At 34.3% G+C, this 22,117-nt stretch overlaps 1 protein-coding gene across 5 annotated transcripts in view; it reads right to left on the bottom strand.

Moving 5' to 3' along the window:
* CDH19 (cadherin 19) overlaps positions 1-22,117 on the bottom strand; it is a 105,941-nt gene that overhangs the window by 56,788 nt on the left and 27,036 nt on the right. For 2 of the 5 annotated variants that reach the window (XM_035317982.1, XM_035317981.1), the window contains exon 1: positions 4,280-4,550. The exons of 1 other annotated variant lie outside the window; for it this stretch is intronic. The gene's annotated coding sequence lies outside the window, so the exon portion shown is untranslated. Of the gene's footprint in view, positions 1-4,279; positions 4,552-22,117 lie in introns of those variants that run through there. 2 more of the 5 variants (XM_035317985.1, XM_035317986.1) reach the window with 2 other exon arrangements.

Here is a 22,117-nt window from a genome sequence, read left to right as displayed (position 1 = left end):
TTGTGATGCTTTTTAAAAGTAACTTTGTTGCCACTGAGATTGTTGTGCTAACAATTTAAGTGAGAAGGAAACCCAAGTTAATTTTAAATAAACAGGTATGTTACTGTTTAAAAAACAATAATAATAATAATAAGCCAAATTCCACTAAATGTAATTATAATCCTTTCTATTTCCTTTCTGCTAACCTTCCTCAACTAATTTAATTCTGATTTAATTGGAGTTACTCTGTTGTAATTCTATGTGTTAGAAAATTGCAATTTTACCACCAAGGCTTGAATAATATTTATTTATTTATTTATTTTCCAATGGTGATGGACTCTGGGAGAAAATAGTCTCTTTCTTCTTGTATGGATGGAAGAGAAGCAACGTGCACCATTTGGAGAAAAAAATACCATTTCATATCCTCCCAAATATAATGGATAACAATCCGAAGATAACAGGACTGCTCCTTGACTGCAATGTTAATGAGTAAGGACGCTAGGGAGCTTCTGTAGCAGATTGCATATTCATACACATAACACTTGTATGTGTGCTTCTATGCCTTTTTTCATTTCCATAAAATATGCAGAGAATATTTAGAGTAATGTGGATTATATAAAACCTTACATGTTTCTGCACTATGACTTTCTCTGCTCTGTTTATGAAGTTTGTTGGCAGTTTTCTTGACATTTTTAGAGTGCTCCCAGACATTTAGAAAACACAAATTAATGATTTAACAGAGATTCACATCTTTTTCTTTTTTGACTTTCATGTTTAATCACCATAGTTAAAACTCCTAAGAAGTGAGCTCTGTTCACTTGTGGTGACCACATCAAGTGAAACCTATCTGCTCTTTGTCCCATTTCCTGATATACTTTGTTTCTGAGATCTAGAACACATACAACAATTTAAAATTCTAAAAAGACAACAAAGAATTAATACCTCCTGTGTTTTTATATCATATCTTCTTTGTTTGTTTTTCTGACCACTTTTAAAAGGCGTCATAATTCATATTGCTGTATAAACTGTTCTATCATGTTCTACAAATCCTATTCATCATTCTGAAAATGTTCCCTGTGAGGAAAAGAATAAGTAACCACAGTTTCTTTTCCATTTACCAACCATTGTCTCTTTAAATATCTTTTATATTTTTCAGTCTTTGTATTTTAGAGGAAGTCATCAGCTTGGTTATACTATGAGAACACTAACAATGAACAGCCGTGTGTACTCTTTATACTGCATGAGAATGAGAGCAGGACATTTTAATACTTATTCATACAAGCATTTAATATGACATTGCTTAATATAGTTGTAAAATTCTTTTCAGCATAACATTGTCAAGCAAAATAAAAGGTCAAGAATTTTAAATTGTTATCTTATTTAACTATATAATTTATAAGTGTCTTAAAGATCTGTTTGGGTTTCCAATCTGTCATAATTCCATGTAAAAGTAAAACAAGAAAACGTTAAGTGACAGCTCACACTTTCCCTGATCTTTAGTTATCAATTTTGCTACTCAGAAGTTGAAAAAATGTCAGTAATGAAAAAAAAAAAAAAAAAAAAAAAAAAGATAAATTTAAACTTACATCAGAATATATAAACTTCAGAGTCTTTGATTAAGATAGACTTTGAAATCTTAATTCAGGCATTATTGTATTTTTTTAGCTGCAGTATTTTATTTGCAGACACAAAGACAGCCTTGTATGGAGAATTTAATATTTTTTCTTCTGCTTCCCCCCAACCAAAAAAAAAAAAAAAAAGTATAGTTGTGTATTTGAACGTCTCTAATTTCATCACATCAAAAGGAATTTTACATAACAGCTAGATCAGTGGCCTGAGAGTGAGGGATTCTAATTTAATATCACCTTCCATTTACAAGGTCTTCACCGTGTCTGTGTCCCTGTTGGTAAGCCTGGGAGCAACGTGCTAAATATTGTTAGCAGTTGTTGCTTGATAGCTTGTTAGCACCAGCAATTGCAATTCCTTTTATGCTGCAGGCAAAGCCACTGCAGAGAAGAGGCCTGGATCTGTGTATCCAAAGCACAATTATGTTCCCAGCTCTGTCCCATGTGGTCTTGTTGACACTGCTCCATCCTCATTAACTTCCTCTGTAATGGATATCTACCTTTTCTGCTTAGCAGGGCCCAAAATGAAAACTCCCATAATAACCAGGGTCCTTCTGGCCTGGATAGCTTGCCACAGTACATACTCTTTGGCCTCTCCATTCATTTATCTTCAGAAACAAGTTTTTTGCTGGGGTAAGTAGCTTGAAGGGATAGATAAGGAAAGCATTTTATTATACCTTTTGCTTAGCATAATGTACACTCAGAAGGACTTAAGAATATAGTTGAAATACACTGAAAATTAAGAGACAGTGGTGGAACTCCTTTTTTCTGCCTATAGTAGAAATCAAGACTTTCTATGACTTGCAATATAAATATAACAAGAATAACTTTTTCTACCTACAACATAATTAATAATTAATTTCACTATTACTTCTTGTATTGTTAGATCTGTTGGGAAAACTACCAGTTTGTAATTAAACTGATTCTAAGATGTAGCCAAATCTTTCCAATTAAAGCTGAACAAGAAATTTCCAAAGTAATGTGATGCAACAGCTACACAATGAAGTTTCATCCCAAAAAGTTATAAAGTATTAAAGCAACTAAAATGAAACACAGTGGTAAAAAGCAACAGGTAACCTAAAACATGAGCATCATGAAAAATTCATCTGTATAGCAAACTACATACTGCCATATCATTTCAATACCAAAATGTACTGGCATTATCTGATATTAGGTTCAGGTTAGTAATTGTAAAGTATTCTGAAACCTGGAGGCCAAGTATTGAGTTAATTTCTAAATATTCTTCATTATAGCAGTACTACATGTAAAATGTGCATTACAACATCATAAATTAAGGTTACATTAATGTTAAAATCATAACATTTGAGCTCTAAAAATGAGTGGATTTCTATAGTGAAGCTGTAATTTTGTTCTTCAATTTTATTCTACTTTGCTCATAGTACTTTGTGGGCAAGTCTCTTTCTTCCTTCCTCCTATTTACTTGAAAATGAATCTGAGAATAGGTTTTCATTATTTGCTAGGTCTTAAGCCGATATGTTTTTTAGTCTCTAGAAAAGCATAAAATTTGAACTCCAGATACAGCCCTGTATCCATTTTATGTGTTTGGTTCAGCACTTCTAACAGAAAAATGCTGAAGGTTGAAATGTCCATTATAACTCTTAAACAGAATCCACCAATTAATTTTTACACCTTAGTGCAAATCTATTCTACTATAAATTAGAAATAGTTTATCTAGAATACTTTTTCAACCACAAATGATTTTAAATTACAATGCATTAAAAATAATGATATAATCCAAAAGCCATTTAATTCCTACCAGTTTCATACCAAAATAATCTGCAAAATGAATGAATTTACAGATATTTATCATTTTAATAACCAATCAACAGCTATTAAATATATCTGAGCTATATTATAATGCACGTGTCTTGAATACAGACTAATCAAAGAGTTTAACATAAAAAATAAATTATAGCTTTACCTCCTAACAGCAGGCTTACAGAAGAAACATTAAATACAAATATTTTGATAGTACATATACTGAATTACTCTTTGAAAATGAAATTTTTTTTTTTATTTTTTTTTATTGACGAATTGTCATTTTTCATTTGAGACCCAACAAAAGTAGAGGCATCATTTTTTTGTGTGTGTGTGTGTGGTCTGAAAGAGTTTGTGTGTCTTAGATCTGAGATTATAAAGAGAAGCAGGAACAACAAATTCAAAGTAAAGCTAAGGCCAAAAAATATTTTTTAAAAGAATCTTATTGCTACATTAGCATAAAGGAAAGCAAGACAGAAAGTACTTCTAAGTATTCCTGTAAGACAAGGAACTTTTCACTCCTTTGATTTAGTTTCAGAAATGTTAAGCACATTGTAATGACAATCACTGGAATTAGTGTAGATGAAGCATTCACAGTCTGCCAGAGGTGGGAATCTTGAAGAAACAGCTTATAATCAGCATGAAAATTGTAACGTGCAAGTTACAAGACAAGTGTAACAATGTTTTCATCTAATAAATCAAATTTAGAAAGTTAAATTTCAGCAGCTAGTCAACAGACTCCAAGGAAACAACAGAAGTTGATTTCCCCTTCCAGAGGTTTTGGGTGGCTTCTGGTTTTGTCTTTGTCTTTCATGGATTTTGCACTCAAGACGCCCAGATAAATGCTTTCAATTTGATTTTTGAAGACAGCAAAGAAAAAAAGATAAAGACCTTACCCGTTTAAATTCAGGGCCTTCTAGGTTTGAAGAAGTAAGTATTGTTAAAGTCAAATTAAACATCCAATGAGGAGAAGTTAGCAGTTCTTTTTTACTTCACAAATCCTTGGAAAGCTTTAAGAGTTAGAGCTTCCTGCCAGTATAAGTCACTCCTGCTTTTAGTTTTGAAAACTCACAGTATGACACTGCTTACTGCGTGCTATTTTGGGTGCCCTGAGTAAAACTATGAACACAGGCACTTTTGTGCAAAACATCATAAGGCCTCTCTGATGTTCATTCAGAGTTCAGAATTAAAATGCAGAAGGCTTTAGCAAGCAAAATACAAGCTGATTTTCTTTTTCCTAGTGGAAAAATAAAGTACTCCTTGGCAATTAACCAAGGTGGTGGGAAGGTAATTCATTTTGTGTGAGAGTATTTTGCAAGTGAAAGGGATATGCCCTCTGTTTAGAGATTAGTCAGGAGAACAAGTGATCAATTTAGAGTAGTCAAAAAAGTTAAAGAGAGTTTCTGAAATCCATTTTTTGCCCTTCAGCCTTTTTTCCCCCTTGAATAATTTAATTCCAAGAATCATAAAATCTTAATACTGAGGGGAAACAACAACAAAAACAAAAAACCACATGCCAACGATATAGTTTTGTGTCCTCTCTTATATATTTTGAGAGAGTTATGAAATACATCCTTTTATTTTTCTCACAGTTGTGTACATTTTTTTTCCTAATAGCTACAGTATTTTTTTAACTAGCTGAAAATTATAATAAAAATAATATAATCATCATTTATTTTTTTTTTTTTTTTAAAAAAAAAAGGAAAGAAAGAAAAGAAACCACAAAATTCAAATTCATGTAACTGGATTATTATTAATTCATAATAGTTAAGTTTTATTTTAAGTCATTTTATGAAAATTTGAACAATAATTCATATATAATTTACAAATTTCTCGTGTTCTCAAAAAGAAGTTGAGGATATTTTTGGAATAAACCAGAACTGTGGACTACAGTAGCACTTCTGTAGTGACTATGGAAGACAAAAATATTGTAAGATAATTTAGGTATCAATGTTACACAAATATTATCTATAAGCCAAGAAGCTTTCTGAGAAGTCTGAAAAGATAAAAAAAAAAAAAAAAAAAAAAAAAAACAACAACCAACCATCATATTTTGCCAGACTTAATATAACCTACTAATGTTAATAATAAAAACTAATAGTAATAATAAAACCAAATAAAAACAACAACCAAAAATGACAAAATACACAAGAAAACCTTTTAAAATATTTTTAGATTTTTCCATTATGAAATTAGTAGCTTCAGGAAAAAATGCTCCTTCAGTTGGCAATTTTATTTGTCTTGAAGTTTTCTGCTTGAATTAGAAAATATTGACTTCCTCAGAAAATTGGCCTCTCCTTTTTCTGCTTCTTCACCCAGACTACAAAGTTTTAGCATCTATTCCTACAAGGAAATTGAGAAACTCTCATACATATCTTTATCACGCTTTTAATATATTTTTTTCTGAAAAGGAAGGAAAATAAGTTCAGACCAGCTCCGCAGGTCTTGCTTAGACATTCAGGAATATCCTGGCCAGAACACAAAATACAGTTGTTGAGGAAATGTGATTCTTCAGCATATGTAATATTATGAGAAAACACCACTAGGCAACGTTGCCAGGAGATAGAAGACCAGCAAAGCAGAACACAGTTTTCAAAGGGAAAAATGCCAAATGGTGGATATTTAAGCAGGGGCACCTCAACTAGCACAGAATCACTGCTTGCTGTATTTTTGTCTAAATGTCAGGAGAAAACCATTGGGTTAGAAATAAATAACAACAAAAACAAACAAAACTCTACTGTTATATCACAGGCCTTAAAACTTGAAATGAATGGGTTTGAAGTAACACGGGAAAATCATCCTTCCATTATGTCCATCCTGACACAATTAGCAAGAGTTACAACCTATAGAAAAGTACTGTGTACAGTTTTGTATACACAATTGAGTAGCTGGACTTTGCGAGATTTGCCAGTTATTTCTCAGTCTTTTGAGGGTGACCTCCTGCTAACTACTTCCATCAAATTAATATAGCTCCTGTATCAGACCAGAAATTAGTCTGCAATTTATGAATTTGCAGACTAACTTGCAAACACTTCTGGTTTTAACAAATATGTAGATATCTACTTTTATTTTTCTCAAATTACATGAAACATGATAAATAATATTTCACAGCAATAGGTTCTTTGAAAACCCTGTTTTTAGTAAAAGTTATTTAACAGTTTCCACTTCTCTTTGTCTATGCACCTATTAACTACAGGCCAGCTTTTTTGATATTAACATTGAAAGGAAATAATTTTGGCTGTCACATATTGACAAAAACAATTACCATGTTAGCTCTTTCCTTGTCTCACAGGCCATGGTATTTCTTGCAGAGAGGGAATCTCATCAATATGGTTGCTTTCAGCAGCGACTGTCACCTTAGCTGTTCTCACAGCTTCCCTCCAAGGTGTGTTAAAAGCTTTACAACATCTCACTCCACGGGGGACATCCATTGCTTGCTGACAGCAGAATTAGCAGTGCAATCAACATGAATGGGCAACCCAGTTGTGGTGGAATATGTGATGAGCTTTACATATCACCTGAGCAAAACTTTGATGGAGGTTTGGAAAAGTTAAGTGTACTTTAATCAAATAAATATCATCATCATAAGAATATTGGGGAGAAAATTCTTAATTCCAGTTAAATTATTTGTATTACTTTTATTTTTCATTATTTCTAAAGTCATTAAAAAGAGGATTTTTATCTATCCAAAAACTGAAGTTTAAATTAGGTGATTGAAAGCAAAGATGTTATAATAAAATTGCCATTAAAATGAAATGTTTAAGGAAAGTTTAATGAAAATTTATTCTGTTTTCACTGAAACAAAATTAAAATTAGAGAAGGGGAATAGTGGGAACATTGTTTATTTTTAAAATAATAAGTAAAATTGTTGAAAAAAAAAAGACATAAAAGAAAAATAAAGTAATAAAAATGAAAGGATTAAAAAGGGGTCAATTTTCATTCAAGAAGATGAATGAGATTGTAGACACCTGCCTTTTGAAACCTTCCTAATTGGACTCATCTTGAAGATTTCACCATCTAAAGTTCATTCAATAGTATAGGTAAACAGCTCTTTCCTTCCTCATTTTCCATTATGAGGAGAATTCCAAATACAGACAGATACTCTGGAAAGGGCAAAATGTTTTCCTGAAAAATCTTGGAAAGCCAAAAGGGAGGACAAATAAAACCTGGGGAGAAAAATAAATAAATTTAAAAATAAAATTAAAAAGAAAAAAAAAAAAAAAAGAGGAAGGAAGGAAAAAAAGGAACATATTTTTATTAAAATTATTTTTTATTATTTTGTTGTCATTTAATTAGTCCTCTACTGTATCCATGTGGGAAATTTACCCAAGGCAGGACTTTAAAAGCAATTCTATGATGGGATTTCAGTTCTATCCAGCTGAGAGGGAATTTCTCTTATAAAACACAGAGAAGAAAATATGTAATCTTTACATCTAAATGAAAAATAGATTTTTTTTCTTTGAAGATATTTGTCTTTAGAAAGTGAAAAACTAATGAATAAATTGTATGTATATTAATTTTTAAAGAATAAGAAGCTATGATTTCTTCTACAAATAAGAGAAAGATTTTTTTCTTTTTAAATGAAAGCAGTTTAAAAATCTTCAAATTTTGGAAAAATTCAATGAAGTTAATTAGCATAAGCTTACAAAACTTTACTTTCGTTCCGTTCCCTTCCCTTCCCATGAGAGAACCAATAAGATTAAACTCAGAGCAGGAAAATCTCCAAGGTGATCCCCTGTAGGAATGGAACTCCCTTATTATTATACACAGTTTAGATATATATTGTTTCATCTTAAACAAAAATGGAGATATGGTCTTAGCTTTGTGTTAGCTGAAGGCCTCTGACTGATTGTCAGGTCCTTAGATCCTGAATTCAGCTAATTTATTTAAGTAGCTGGTTCAGGTACTCCCACGCATCTCCTGCAGAGATGATATCAGCCACTATTAGATATGGGTCTTATAGACTGCAGGTCAGATTTCAGTTGTGAATTATAAAATATGTTGAAGAATAACAAGACATATATTACTTCCCACATAGTTAGCTGTGTAAACCTCATATATCTTTTCACATATAAGATCAATCTGCTATAAATGTTAAAAGGTTATACTATCTCTGTGGCAGGTAGGTAGGTAAATGTTTTTGTATCCATTCACATGTAGAAAAATATAAAGCATGAAGAGAGAAGATATATTAGAAATGTTAACCACAAATTCATTAAGCAAATTAATATGAAGACCAAATCTATAGCTATGACTGATCAGTCTAGTGTTCTGCTCCATTATAATCTCTCAGGATAAGAATGGGTATGGAGATTAGTATAAGAGCTAGCCAGGTCAACCTAATTTGGAAAAGACATTTATACACATATTTCCATGGCCAAAAAATAACCTTGTTGGATTAGTTCAGCAAAACTAAATTAAATATTCCAATTTCAGAAATGTCAAAGTGTTTTTTAATTAATCTCTGTGACATTTTCATTTAAAAATGAATGAAATTAAACAAAATGACATAAAATAAAATGAAGAACTCCTGTCTGAAGAATTTGAAAATGTCAATGCTTCATCCTATGTCCGACCAGCTAAGCATAAATCATAGGTTCGAAGCCAATAGTTTGAAAGACAATTGTGAAAAGAGTAAAGCCTTTGAGATAATCTGCTTGGTGAGGAAAAAATCCAACTCTCATCCTTGCTGCCTAGCAGAGCTGCTGATGAAGAAAGAAAAAGGACAAAATAGAATCATAGAATCATAGAATATCCTGAGTTGGAAAGGACCAGTAAGGATCATCACGTCCAACTCCTGGCACCTCAAAGATCTACCCAAAATTTTAGACCATGTGACTAAGTGCACAGTTCAATCACATCTTAAAATCAGACAGGCTTGGTGCAGTGACTACTTCACTGGGGAGCCTGTTCCAGTGTGTGACCACCCTCTCAATGAAGAATCTCTTCCTGAAGCTCAGCCCAAACCTTCCCTGCCTCAGCTTGACACCACTCCCGCGGGTCCTGTCACTGGTGATTATGGAGAATAGGTCACCTGCCTCTCCACTTCCGCTCGCTTTAGCAGAAAGATAAAAAACTCGCTTTAGCAGAAAGATAAAATTCTTTCTGTCCATGTGCACTAAGATTGCACAGGATGAGGTGTCTTCACTCTAAGCTCTGTGGACCACCCTTTAACTCTACATTTATTTGAGTGTCTGGTTATGGGACAGGGGAAAAACATAAGTTTTATTTATTTTATTTTATTTTTTTTATTTATTTATTTTAAGCTCTCTGTTTTTCTGGAATGAATAGAATGAAAAGACTGTCCTGAGAAAAGGTCTTTCACTCAGCAAAAAGAAAAAAAAAAAAAAAAAAGAAAAAAAAAAGCTTTATGTTTTCATTGAGATTCAGAGGTAAACCTTTCACATAGAGGAGTTAAATCAGGCTTTACAGTTGTATTCTGGGGAAAATAATCACAATAATCATACCTCATCTGTTTTAATAATGACATAATTCTAGATTGTTTCTTTTGTTTTTCACTTAGAGGGAATATGATTGTTTACAACTTATTTGTACCTATCACAGACTGAAAGGATTTCTGGTTTTGCTGAATAAAAGAAAGAAAAAGAAAGACAGAAAGACAGAAAGACAGAAAGACAGACAGAAAGGAAGGAAGGAAGGAAGGAAGGAAGGAAGGAAGGAAGGAAGGAAGGAAGGAAGGAAGGAAGAAAGAAAGAAAGAAAGAAAGAAAGAAAGAAAGAAAGAAAGAAAGAAAGATGTTTAGATGTTGGAAATGAATGTTGTCAATGTTTAGATGTTGTCAAATGAATTTCTTAGCTGAAAAAATGCTTTCTGTAGTTTATCTGAACTCAGTTTTACAGTGTGATGTATTTTGCTGTATTTCTCACTATAATATCCACACTGACAGCCTCGTATTTAATATCTGTGTACCAATATAAATATTAAGAGCATGTTCTGTCTAAAAGCCAGCTTGACATTGCACTAAAATCAATGAATACCCTAAAGCAAACAGCAGATCTGTGAGCAGTATGGGCAGATGTAAGCTTCATTGACTGCTGTGTAGTCTACACCAATAAGAGCAGCTGAAGACCCTGACATGAATGTTACATGAGTGACAGCATAGAAATGTGTTGACCTCTAAGAGGCAGAGGCACAGTTCACCAACAAACAAGTCCCTGCATGATAAAATCTAAGGAGAAAAATCAGCCTACTTATATTGAAGTATATTATAATAAAATAAAAGTATCCATAGAGTCAATTGAAATCATCAGCTACTTAGGCACCAGGGATATAAGATATTCATGTGAGATTAATTTTTATGAATATGTTTTGTTAGAGGGCTTTTTGCAGCGGAGAGAGAATATGTTTGTGTAGTTGGTAATGGTTTATCAAAAGAATAATGAAAATACAGTAAAAAATAAAGGTTAAAATGTTCCTTTCTTTTTGTGGGGAAGGTTGTTTTTAGAAGGGAATGGAAAGTACACAGAAAAGCTACATAAAGATGGAGAAGTGATCTTGTGAGCAAAAATTACTGAGTATTTTGGAAACTTTCTGCCAGCTACAGGAGGAGATAAAAGAAAGAAAGGAACAACAACAGCAAATAGAAGGAAACAGCCAGATTCTACATTATGCAGAAATCTATCCAAAATTAAATATGTTGTAGACGCAATAAGTAGGCTGGAGATAGAGGGTAGGGGAAAACTTGCTGTTATATATTAAGAACAGTTAATTTGTCTTTCCAAGAATAAACCAGATGGAGAAACTGTGACTGGCTCATCTTGGACACTAGCCAGGCAGAAGACCAGCTTTTCTGGCAATCAGGAGAAGAGGAGAGCAGTGCTAGAGCAGCATGGCAGAGTCCCAGTCAAATAAAGATGTGGGAAGCCCAGGAGCAAGGTCAGTCCTGACATGGGTGCTGGCCAGCTCACCCACAGCCAGATAAACAGCATATATAGCAGTCAGACCACTGTCTTCAGGACCAGTTGCACCTCCCATACAAACTGCAGGGCTGTGAGGTTTTGCACAGGGAAAAAGACTTATAAGAGAAAGCATGATCATTGCCATTTGATGACTATGTTCTTTAGAAAGAGTTTAGGATTTCAGAAAGCTAAATCCAGCAAGGATGCAAAACAAGCACTTGAATTCTGTTCAGTACAAAATGCTTTTTCTCTTTCTGACCTGAACTAAATACCTTGCTTCCCAAAATTAAAAAGAAATATAATGTTATTTACTCCAGTTGCCCGATGTTTTCAAGATCACCAGTAGCATTTATCACAGGCCCAGTCTCAAATCTGACTGTTGCTTAGAGAACTTCAAAGTAGTATTCATATTATTATTGTTATTAGACTTATTAAATGATTATTTTTTTATTTCACAAAAAGAAATATTTTTCACTTAATATAAAGAGTCAAACATAGCTTCCATTAGCATAGTGCTATAATTTACTGGTGTTACCATTCTTTTAATACCAGTAAAACATAAAAATAATGCTTAAATTATGGCTCTCAAATATATAATTTATATATATTATATTATAAATATTGGATATATATATATATAAGGAAATAATATTAGACAAAACTTCTCACTGTGTTTATATATATATATATATATATATATGAATATTTTACAAGCTGTGAAGGTTAAACCTTTCTCTTCAATAGGAATGGCATGCTTGTCCAAATGCAGATTTGAAACTAATGTGAATGTTTACACCAAAAATCAGTGCACAATTTAGTGAGCTAGTGGAAACCTAAGTCTGTAAAGTGAGATGCAGAAGTTGCATATATGTAGCTTCATTCACTGGTACCAATGCATTAAAATTAGCAAAAAGGCAGGGCTTATTAGCTTAGGTATGCATCTAACTTTGTGTGATTAAATGCACTCCCGTAGGATTGATCCACTTTGCAATAAAATAATAGGCTTTGGAATACTGATAATTATATGTCTTTATCTTATCTGTTATCTTTAGTGATGAACACTGTATGTAGTAACAAGGTTCCCTGGTATGCAGGGCCCCCTGTATGCTGTGGAGGCTTCTCTACTGATAAAATTTACATAGCTGGAGTATGAAAGATCACTGAAACTAGTATGAAAAATAATACTGATTTAGATCTTTGATACCATCAGTATTGACTGTATTTGTGGTGGAGAAAGTAGCAATTTCAAGATTTACAGCTCATTAATTTAAACTATGTTACAGAAAACAAAATGTAATGGCATAGGATATTTTAAATTGTGCCTTAAAAATATGCTCCAGGCAGGATCTGAAGATAGAAATATCAGTATAGTCCCTTCATGGCTCTATATTAATTGGAAAAAAATATATATATAAATCCTGTGCTGGAGTCTATCAAGACAATCAATTAATCACTGGTTTATTGTCAATGACCTATGGGCTTGACTTTGGAAAAATTAATGACTCAGTCTGTGATCCCATAAATTAACTTAAAGCATCTTTTAGGACCATCTTTTGAAAGCAAACAAGCACAGTAGAGTGACATCATTGCTTGTAACAAGCTGTAAGTTTTGTGTTGAGATAACCACACATGCCTTGAGACTTAACAAATGATGATTTTCCCAGTGGCCTGGGAAGAGTATAAGAGTGCCACCTGGATGTGCAGGGATGAGATCAAGAAAGCCAACGCACAGTCAGAGGTGAACTTGCCAAGGGTTGCAAAGAATTAAAAGAAAGGTTTCTACATGTGCATTAGCAAGAAAAGGAAGACTAAGGTGAGTGCACCCATTCTGATAAGCAAGATGGAAGAACTGGGGGCAACAGATGTGGAGTAGGCTGAGGTACTCAACATTTTTTTTTGTCTCAGTCTTCACTTTCAGTCGCTCTTCCCACAACTCTCAAATCTGTCAAGTCTCTGAACCTCAGGGAAGATGTTGGGGGAACATAGTCCCTCTCACTACAAGCAAAGAGTAGTTTTGAGAATACGTGATGAAACTGAACAGGTATAAGTCTATGTGGCCTGATGACAGGCATCCCAGGGTCCTAAAGGATGTGGCTGATGTGGTTTCCAAGCCTCTCTCAATTATATTTGAAGAGTCCTGACAGTCAGACGAAGTCCCCAGGGGCTGGAAAAAGGAAAACATCACTCTCATAAAAAAAAAAAAAAAAAAAAAAAAAAAAAAAAAAAAAAAAAAAAAAAACGACCAGTGAGCATCACCTCTGTGCCTGGGAAGATCATGGAACAGATCCTTCTTGAAGCTATGTTAAGTTATATGGAAGACAGGGAGGTGATTCAAGACAGCCAGAATGGCTTCACTGAAGGAAAATCATGCGTGACCAATCTGGTGGCCTTCTATGACGGAGAGACTATGTCAGTGGACAAGGGAAAAAGAACTGATGTCATCTACCTGGATTTATGTAACACTTTTGATACAGTCCCACAAAACATTCTTGTCTCTAACCTGGAGACTGATTTGAAGGATGGATTTGAAGGATTGCTTTTCAGTGGATTGGCAATCTGGCCACATACTGTTGTGGTCAATGGTGTCCTGGTTTCAGTTAGGACAGAGTTAATTTTCCTCCTAATAGCTGGTAGGGTGCTATGTTTTGGATTAGGATGAGAAGAGTGCTGATAACACGCTGTGGTGGTTTTACTGTGCTAGGCAGCTGAACACCACAACTGCTCTCTCACTCCCCCTACTCAAATGAGGAGGGGAAGAAGTAAAGCAAAGAACAACTCATGGGTTGAGATAAGGATAATTTAATTAAAGGAAAAAAAATAATTATTAAGGAAATATTACTATTAATTAAACAATTCAACTAAAGGGAAAAAAGGGAAAGGGGAAAAGGGAGGGAAAATAAAAACAAAACAAAGCAAGTAAAGACTATGTGGAAGTGCAGAGGAAAGAAATTACTCTCTGCTTCCCACAAATGAGCTATGTTTGACCACGTCCTTGAAGCAGGGCCTCAATGCACATAGCCGGTGTTTGGGAGGAGGACAGACGTTTTCACAATGAGAGCCCACCCCTCCCCTCTTCTTCCTTTTTCCACCTTTTATTGCTGAGTGTGACATCATATGGTATGGAATATCCCTTTGGTTGGTTTAGGTCAGCTGCCCTGGTGATGTTTCTTTCTCGCTTTTTTGCCCACACCCTAGGAGGGTTAGAGAAAGTCCTGATGCTGTGCCAGCACTTCTCAGCAGCAGACACAACACTGGTGTGATACCACTGCTGTTCTAGCTACAAGTGCAGTGTGCAGCACTGTAAGGGCTGCTGCAGGGAAAGTTGACATCCCAGCCAGACCCAGTACAACCTCCACCCAGTACACATGCTGATGTTTTAATTGTTGCAGAGCAGTGCTTACACCAAGCCAAGGACTTTTCAGCTTCTCACTCTGTCCTGCCAGCGGGCAGGCTAGTGGTGCAGCAGGAGCTGGGAGGGGACAGACCCAGGACAGCTGACCCAAACTGGCCAAAGGGGTATTCCATACCATCTGACGTCATGCTGAACAATATATAGGGTTGCCTAGCTGGGGTGGGGGGCCGGCTGCTCAGAGATAGGATGGGCATTGGTCAGCGGGTGGTGAGCAATTGCATTGTCCATCACTTGTTTCGTACACATTATTAGTAGTAGTACTATTATTATTATTATTATTATCCTGTCTTAATAAACTCTCTCTATCTCAACCCACAGGCTTCACTTTCCTGTTTCTCTCCCCCATCCCAGAGAGGGAGGGGGGAGGGTGAGCGAATGGCTGTGTGGTATTTAGTTCTGGCCAGGTTAAACTGCAACAAATGGCTTGTGGTTTAACCTGGCTGGCAGCTAAGCACCACACAGCCATTCACTCACTCTCCCCCCTCCCTTTCTGGGTTGGGGGAAAGAATCAGAAAAAAAATATATATATATATGAAGGCTGTGGATTGAGATAAAGACAGTTTATTAGGACAGACAAGAAAGGAAAAGAATTATAATAATGATAATATTACTACTAATAATAGCATGTAGAAAGTGTGATGCACAATGGAATTGCTCACCACCTACTGACCAATGCCCAGACTATCCCCAGCTAGCTGGTCCCTCTACCCAGGCCAGCCCCCCCATATTAACTGTTCAGCATGATACCATATCATATGGAATACCTGTTTGGCCAGTTTGGGTCAGCTGTCCTGGGTCTGTCCCCTCCCAACTCCTGCTGCACCCCTAGCCTGCCCTCTTGCAGGACAGTGTGAGAAGCTGAAAACTCCTTGGCTTGGTGTAAGAACTGCTCTGCAACAACTAAAACATCAGTGTGTTATCAACACTCTTCTCATCCTAATCCAAAACATAGCACCCTAACAGCTACTAGGAGGAAAATTAACTCTATCCTAGCTGAAACCAGGATATGGTTCAACATTAACCTGGAGATCAGTGACAAGTAGTGTCACTCAGGGTATGTGATAAAGTTTAAGTGCTTATTTTAAATGCTTCACAGAAGTGAAGGAGACATTAAACATCTCTGCTTTATGTCCATCGCTATTTGTGAGGTGATTATTCTCCCCAAGTAATGGACCAATATTTTCTGTGCTCCTCCTTTTGCTTTTTGTATATTAGCCCTTTTTATTGTCTCCCACAGTACAGTCCAGCTTCAACTCTAATTGACCTTTAGATGCACAAATCTCCTCACAATGGTGAACAGCTACTCTGTCCCACCTATGTCCTCCCCTGTCACCTGACCTCACTTACTGTGGCCATACACATTATTTTTCCACCTAATCTCTAGAAGAAGATCCTTGCTCAGCCAAACCAACTTTCTCTCCCACCTGTTTAACTTCTGACATTTTGGAATTGTCTGTTCAGGGGCTTTTAAAAGGTGTCATTTAAAACAGACCAGCAAGGATGGACCCCTACATGTTCAAAGGTGGTTTCCCAGATGACCGGTCTAACTAGTTCCCTGCGGAATTTCAGGTTCACTCTCTCTATATCCAGGGTCAAAGTTTTGTTGGCAGTTTTCCTCCTGTCACTAAAGATTTTAAACTTGGCTGCTTCATGGTCACTAGGATGAAGACTGCCATTAATCACCACTTCACACATGAGACCCTCTGTGTTTTCAAGCAACAATGTAGCAGGGCATCTTTTCTAGTCAGCTCCCTTAGTACCAGTACCAAGAAGTTATTGTCACAGTGGTTTAGGAATCTCCTGGAGCTGTTTGTATCAAATGTGTGACATTCCCAGTTAACATCTGGCAAGTTGAAGTCACCCGTAAGGACAAAGGTGGCTGATTTAAAGGTATATCTTTATTTCTTAAAGAGTAATTAATCAGTGTCAACATCCTATCTTGGTGGCCTATAGTAGACTCTCACAAATGCAAATGTCTCTGCTTTATTTGCTTGTCCTTTAAACCTTACCCAGAGGCTCTCAACCATGTCATTGTCAACTGCAAGCTTCATACAGTTCAGCCCCCTTCTCTCCTCCCCCCCATACAGCACAATACATAAGAATAAATAAACTTTATTAATTTAGTAAAGTTTAAACTGATGATTATTAACAAAAACCTAAGTTTTCCAAAGTATGTAATTCAAAAAATACATCATGTCAAAAGATTGAAGTAAAAATTGTTGTTTTCCCCCAGTTCATAAAACTTTCCTGAATCTACACAGTAGGATTATTAACATTCAAATATTCATTCTTAAAAAATAAATTTAGTAAATAAATACAGCTTTAAGACTGTCAATGATATTTCCAGTGGAAGTTAGATGATTTTGTCCCTAACTGCCCAAAGATTCTATTATAAATAAATAAATAAATAATAATAATAATAAAAACCATTAAGCATTTCTCTATTGGTTTGTCTGACTAAACATCTACAGTGGGTATGTAAAGTGTACATTGGTCAAACTATTTCAAAAAGGTCATCTTCAACAAAATCTGAAACAAAATGTAAAAAATAATATCCTAATATACATCAAACAAGGTAGTAAGGCTTCCCTATCTTCTGTATTTAATGTTATATAACACAAAATTTGCATATTATAGTGTAATACATTTTTTAACATAAAATTTACAACCACCCTTAAGATAAGCAATATATAAGGGAATGTAAAATTGTTCAAAACGTAATTTATAAGTATTAAAATTAAGATTTCCAATTACAAATAATAATATTTATTCTCTAGAGATCAATGATATGACATTTCATTTTCAGTCATATTTGACTTTCTACCCTTTGTGCTTCTAAGGCCAATGCATTGACAGAAACTAACTCACTCTTTAATGCTGCTTCTTTACCACTTGGTTTTATTTCATAAATCCTTCAAACTACTAGAAAAATATACGCAATCCTGATGTAATTCTCTTAAAATTAGGGGCACAGCTCAAGAAATAAATTAATTTTAATGTGGGTAGGTTAATGATATTTAATGTAGGTTAATGATATTATTATTATTATTATTTTATATTATGTGCAGTAATGTCTAAGAAATTCTAATAGCCATTTCATTGCATTAGGCACTGAACATAGAGAGTAAAGAGTAAGCTCCTTCATCCTCCAAAATACGTAACTTAAATATTTCAATGAAAAAAAAAAAAAATCTTTTGTCCTTTAAATGGCTGTCTGATATTCATAATACTAATAAATAATAATAATAATTTTAAAAGATTCATTATTATATTTGATCTGATTATTTTAAGTATAATAAGGAAAATACCAGAAAATGGATTCTTCTATCAACATTAATAAGAAAGCTTGCGAAAGTTTGCATGTCCATACTGGAACACTTCCAGTGCAATGATTACACATGTGAATTGTCCTGTATCTGTGGGTTTGAAAAGCTGGAGATTTTCAAAGATTATTTTAAATCTTATTTGTATAAGATTTGCATATTATTCTCAGTGACTCAATTAGATCAGAAAAACAAACAAACAAACAAACAAAAAACAGCGTTGAATTCTCAGTTTTGCAATCTTGCCATTCAGAGTTCCCTGTGTCTTTTGAAGTCAATAATTATGCATCTGTGTTTACTTTGTGTTCAGTTCTTTGTTAATTCAAATGTCTTTCCTTGTCAATTAAAATGTTGTTCCTTACAGGAAGAAATAGAATTTACATAGGCCTGTTACACACACAAAATACAAATAAAAAAGTAAGACTTGCTTAGTCTAATAACTTAAGCAGATGTGTTGCTCTGTCAGACACTTTAAGGTGATCTTGTAAGAAGCACTCAGTTATATTCAGCTCTGAGTAGAAGAGTAGTTACTAGAAAGAGCAACAACATTATATATGCAGTATGGATATGTCCCAATTCTATTACATCCAGAAACCTGTTCAGATTTGTTTCTGTCTTTTTGCAAACCTTGACAGAAAGTTGACTGTACAAGCCATTCATTTTAAGAACAATTCACTTCATCAGATTTATCCAGGATGAGAGAAAGAGTAATTTGTTATAAGCTAAAAGTCAAGTATACTACAAAACAAAATCAGCTACCTAGTAAAACAGAATTATATGAAATATAACAGGGTATTAAACTGGAGAGCTGAAAGAAGGTAATTATTTTTAAATACGGCACCAAATTAAGAAACAGTTGGTATTTGCAAAGAACAGATGTTAAAAAACATTATTGTAACCACTGGCAATATTGTATCTTATAATAAGCAATATATTAACACAAATAGTGTGGGAACAAACCAAGAAACCTATGGTGACAATAGTTTTCAGAGAGATAGTAAAAAAAAAAAAAAAAAAAAAAAAAAACTATCTTGATTAATGTTGAGATATTAAAATATAGTATATACCTTAAATCATATTAAATCATCTTACAAAGGTATGTTTTCTCATTACCTGAGAAAATAGAAATCAGCACCCTTTCATCAGAAACCAAGCTTTTGTGCCTAAATCAGTAAGAAAGTTCACCAAACCCTGCATAAAGACCGAACCATAAAGAACAATGGGAGTGAAGCTATATTGAGTGCTAAGTGGAAATGATCTTCTCACATCTGCAGTGGAGCAAATGACAAACATCATTATTGTGAACATCAATATAACTATGTAAGTTATATGCACGTTTGAACAGTGCAAAGGTAATACTCCTCAAAGGGAGATGTCACAGACTGCTGCTAGCCAACCAAGGAAAAGAACTACATTTCCTCATTTCCTATACCCTACTCTAAACATATTGTTTCAGAATCAATGGGCCATTCAACAGAGATGTCAAAGGAACGGTATGAAAATGTAAACCAGCTGATTATCTAGTTCACAGTACAGTTAATTAATAATGAAACAGGAAGAAGTAATGGGTCAGAAAACAAATACACAAAGGAAATCTCTAAACAAACAAACAAACAAATAAATAAATAAATAGGGGTGGGGGCTGTGGTGGTAGGAGGAGAAGTTACAAGATAGAATGCACCCTCAAATACACTGGGGTAGGTCCAAGGGTTTTTTTGTTTGGTTGTTTGGTTAGTTTTAGTTTTAGTTTTGGTTTTTGAGAGTTAAAAGCTATCAAAAGTTGGCATACTCCATGACCATTGAGAAAGAACTTCTAAAGAACTTTTGAGAATGGAGAATGATCTGCCTTGATTCTGTCTTAAGCTGCTGCTGTTTAATTTTGTTTTTGTTCATAGTTGTTTATTTTAACATTTTTTTTTTAAATGATATCTTTAGGTAGTATATGCTTTTTGTTGATGTTAATATCAATCATTTAAATACGCAGATTAGGAAGACAGATAGATAAAAGTCCTGAGATTACAAATTGCAAAACTACAAGCTTCTCTTTAGAACAAAACCAGAATAAAGCCTAAAGTTGAACTTTTCCCAGTTTACATGGACAACCTCACCTCATAGCACCATTTTGAAAGGTTTTAGCCCATTTTTCTCAGGGTTTTAAAATATTTTCTGCAGCCTGTACTTGTCTTGATAGTCCAAGCTTTCTTTTTTTAATATTACTGCTTATTATATTTTTTGTGTTCCTTTCCTCCTTTCTAATAACAAAATTGAATTTTCAAGGATAAAAAAAGACAGGAGGTGAAAGACTTACGTAATCATACAAAGATTTACGTATTCATACAAAAGTGCTGTAAGTGGCTCATTGAGATATAGTTTTGACATATGGGCTAAATTAAGACTTTAAATAGTGCAATACATCTTTTAAGACAAAAGAAAGAGTATAAATGGGATTCAATTAATGAGCGGAAAATGTAAAAGACGTACTGGAAAAGCTTTAAATTGTTTACTAAAATAAACCAGCAAAATTAATAGATAATGACTCTTGTAGCTCACTGTCATGTCCGCTTAACCACAACATCAATCAGAAAAAAAAACAAACAAACAACAACAACAAAAAAAAAACTGCTTACACCCAGTTATTTTACTTATTTAAGTTGCATGGGTGAATACTCTGATGAGGATAATTGTCTTTTTCAATTGCCAACACGGAAGTAAATAAAAAATTAAAAAAAAAAAAAAAAAGTTTATTCTTCAACAACAAGGCATCTATTAAAAAACTCTTGAACCCTCAAGGTGAAGGGATGGATCCTGCAGATGGATGAGTGAAGTCAAAGCAGACAGCCCAGACATGGGAGAGGGAAAAATGCAGAGAGGAAGGAAAGGAACAAGTTTCTGTCACAGTTCACCAATACTGATTTTCTTCCCTGGGGCCTAGAAGGAGGGTCAAAAGGCAGCAATATACAAAACTGTGTGTTTAGCTGCAAAATGAAGACATCAGAAGGTGTTATTTCCTTTCCTATAACTGTCAATGCAACTGTACATTACTGTCTTGTGAGATAATTCACTTCTGGCTTCAACAATTTTATTTCATGCTTACAGAGGAAAAACTGATGAGGTGTTGTGATTATTTATATTATGCATGAATGTTGTCTTTCTCAGAAGCATCTCAAACTAATGTATATTTCTTCTATACATGGTTTGAAACTACACTTTATAGTTGCCATCTCATCCTTTATTAGTGAACCACCTTTTTATTTTCTCACATAAAAGCAGATGATTTCTGGTGTAGACAAATATGTAAAATGCAAAATATTAAGATCATTTACTTAACTCTTTGTTGGTTTTGACCTAATAGTACAGAGACTTTTTCTTGCTGCAACATTTTTAATTTCTTCCAAGGCAATCTAACCAAACCTTCATCCAAGTCCCTATTACTTTTAGCACCACCTTAGACTTAAAAAACCTTTTAAGTATTATTATTTATTTTATCTGGTTTCTGCTGTACTGCAGTTCTATTTGTTTGTTTGTTTTTTCTACTTTCATTCTTGATCACTGTCATAAACATGGTACTTTCTGATCATTATTTTATGTCATTTACTATAATACTGTTTCCAAGGTTGCTAGTATGCCCTACAGAGTAGTTCCTCTGTGTCTTCAGATGTTTCCAACTTTTTTTTTCCACATGAATTCCTTTTTAATTTTTGAAACGGTCATGCACTGATATTTTAAAGAGAGACAGGAGAAGAAAATAATATGTCAGATGAGGTAAAACACCCTAACTTTAGACTGGAAATTATGATCCAAAGGATCCTTCGTTAACTATTTAGCAAATGATAGAGAAAGTCTCTACGGAGAGGAACCATGGGCTCTGGCCTTCAATAAATTTCCATTGCAAATAACCACTGATATCTTCCTTCACTTTGTAAGCACTATCATTTAGCTACTGTGGGCATTGCTGTTGTTTTTAAATGATGGTGCAATACTTCCACAGCAATAGTGGAGCAGGTTTATAACTTCAGAGACAAGCACGATAAGTCTCTGCTGATATTCCTGGATATAGTATCATATTGAGAAAGAACAAGC

This window comes from Oxyura jamaicensis, chromosome 2, assembly GCF_011077185.1.
Source record: "Oxyura jamaicensis isolate SHBP4307 breed ruddy duck chromosome 2, BPBGC_Ojam_1.0, whole genome shotgun sequence".
Classification (NCBI taxonomy): domain Eukaryota; kingdom Metazoa; phylum Chordata; class Aves; order Anseriformes; family Anatidae; genus Oxyura; species Oxyura jamaicensis.
This window is presented reverse-complemented; position numbering and strand designations above follow the sequence as displayed.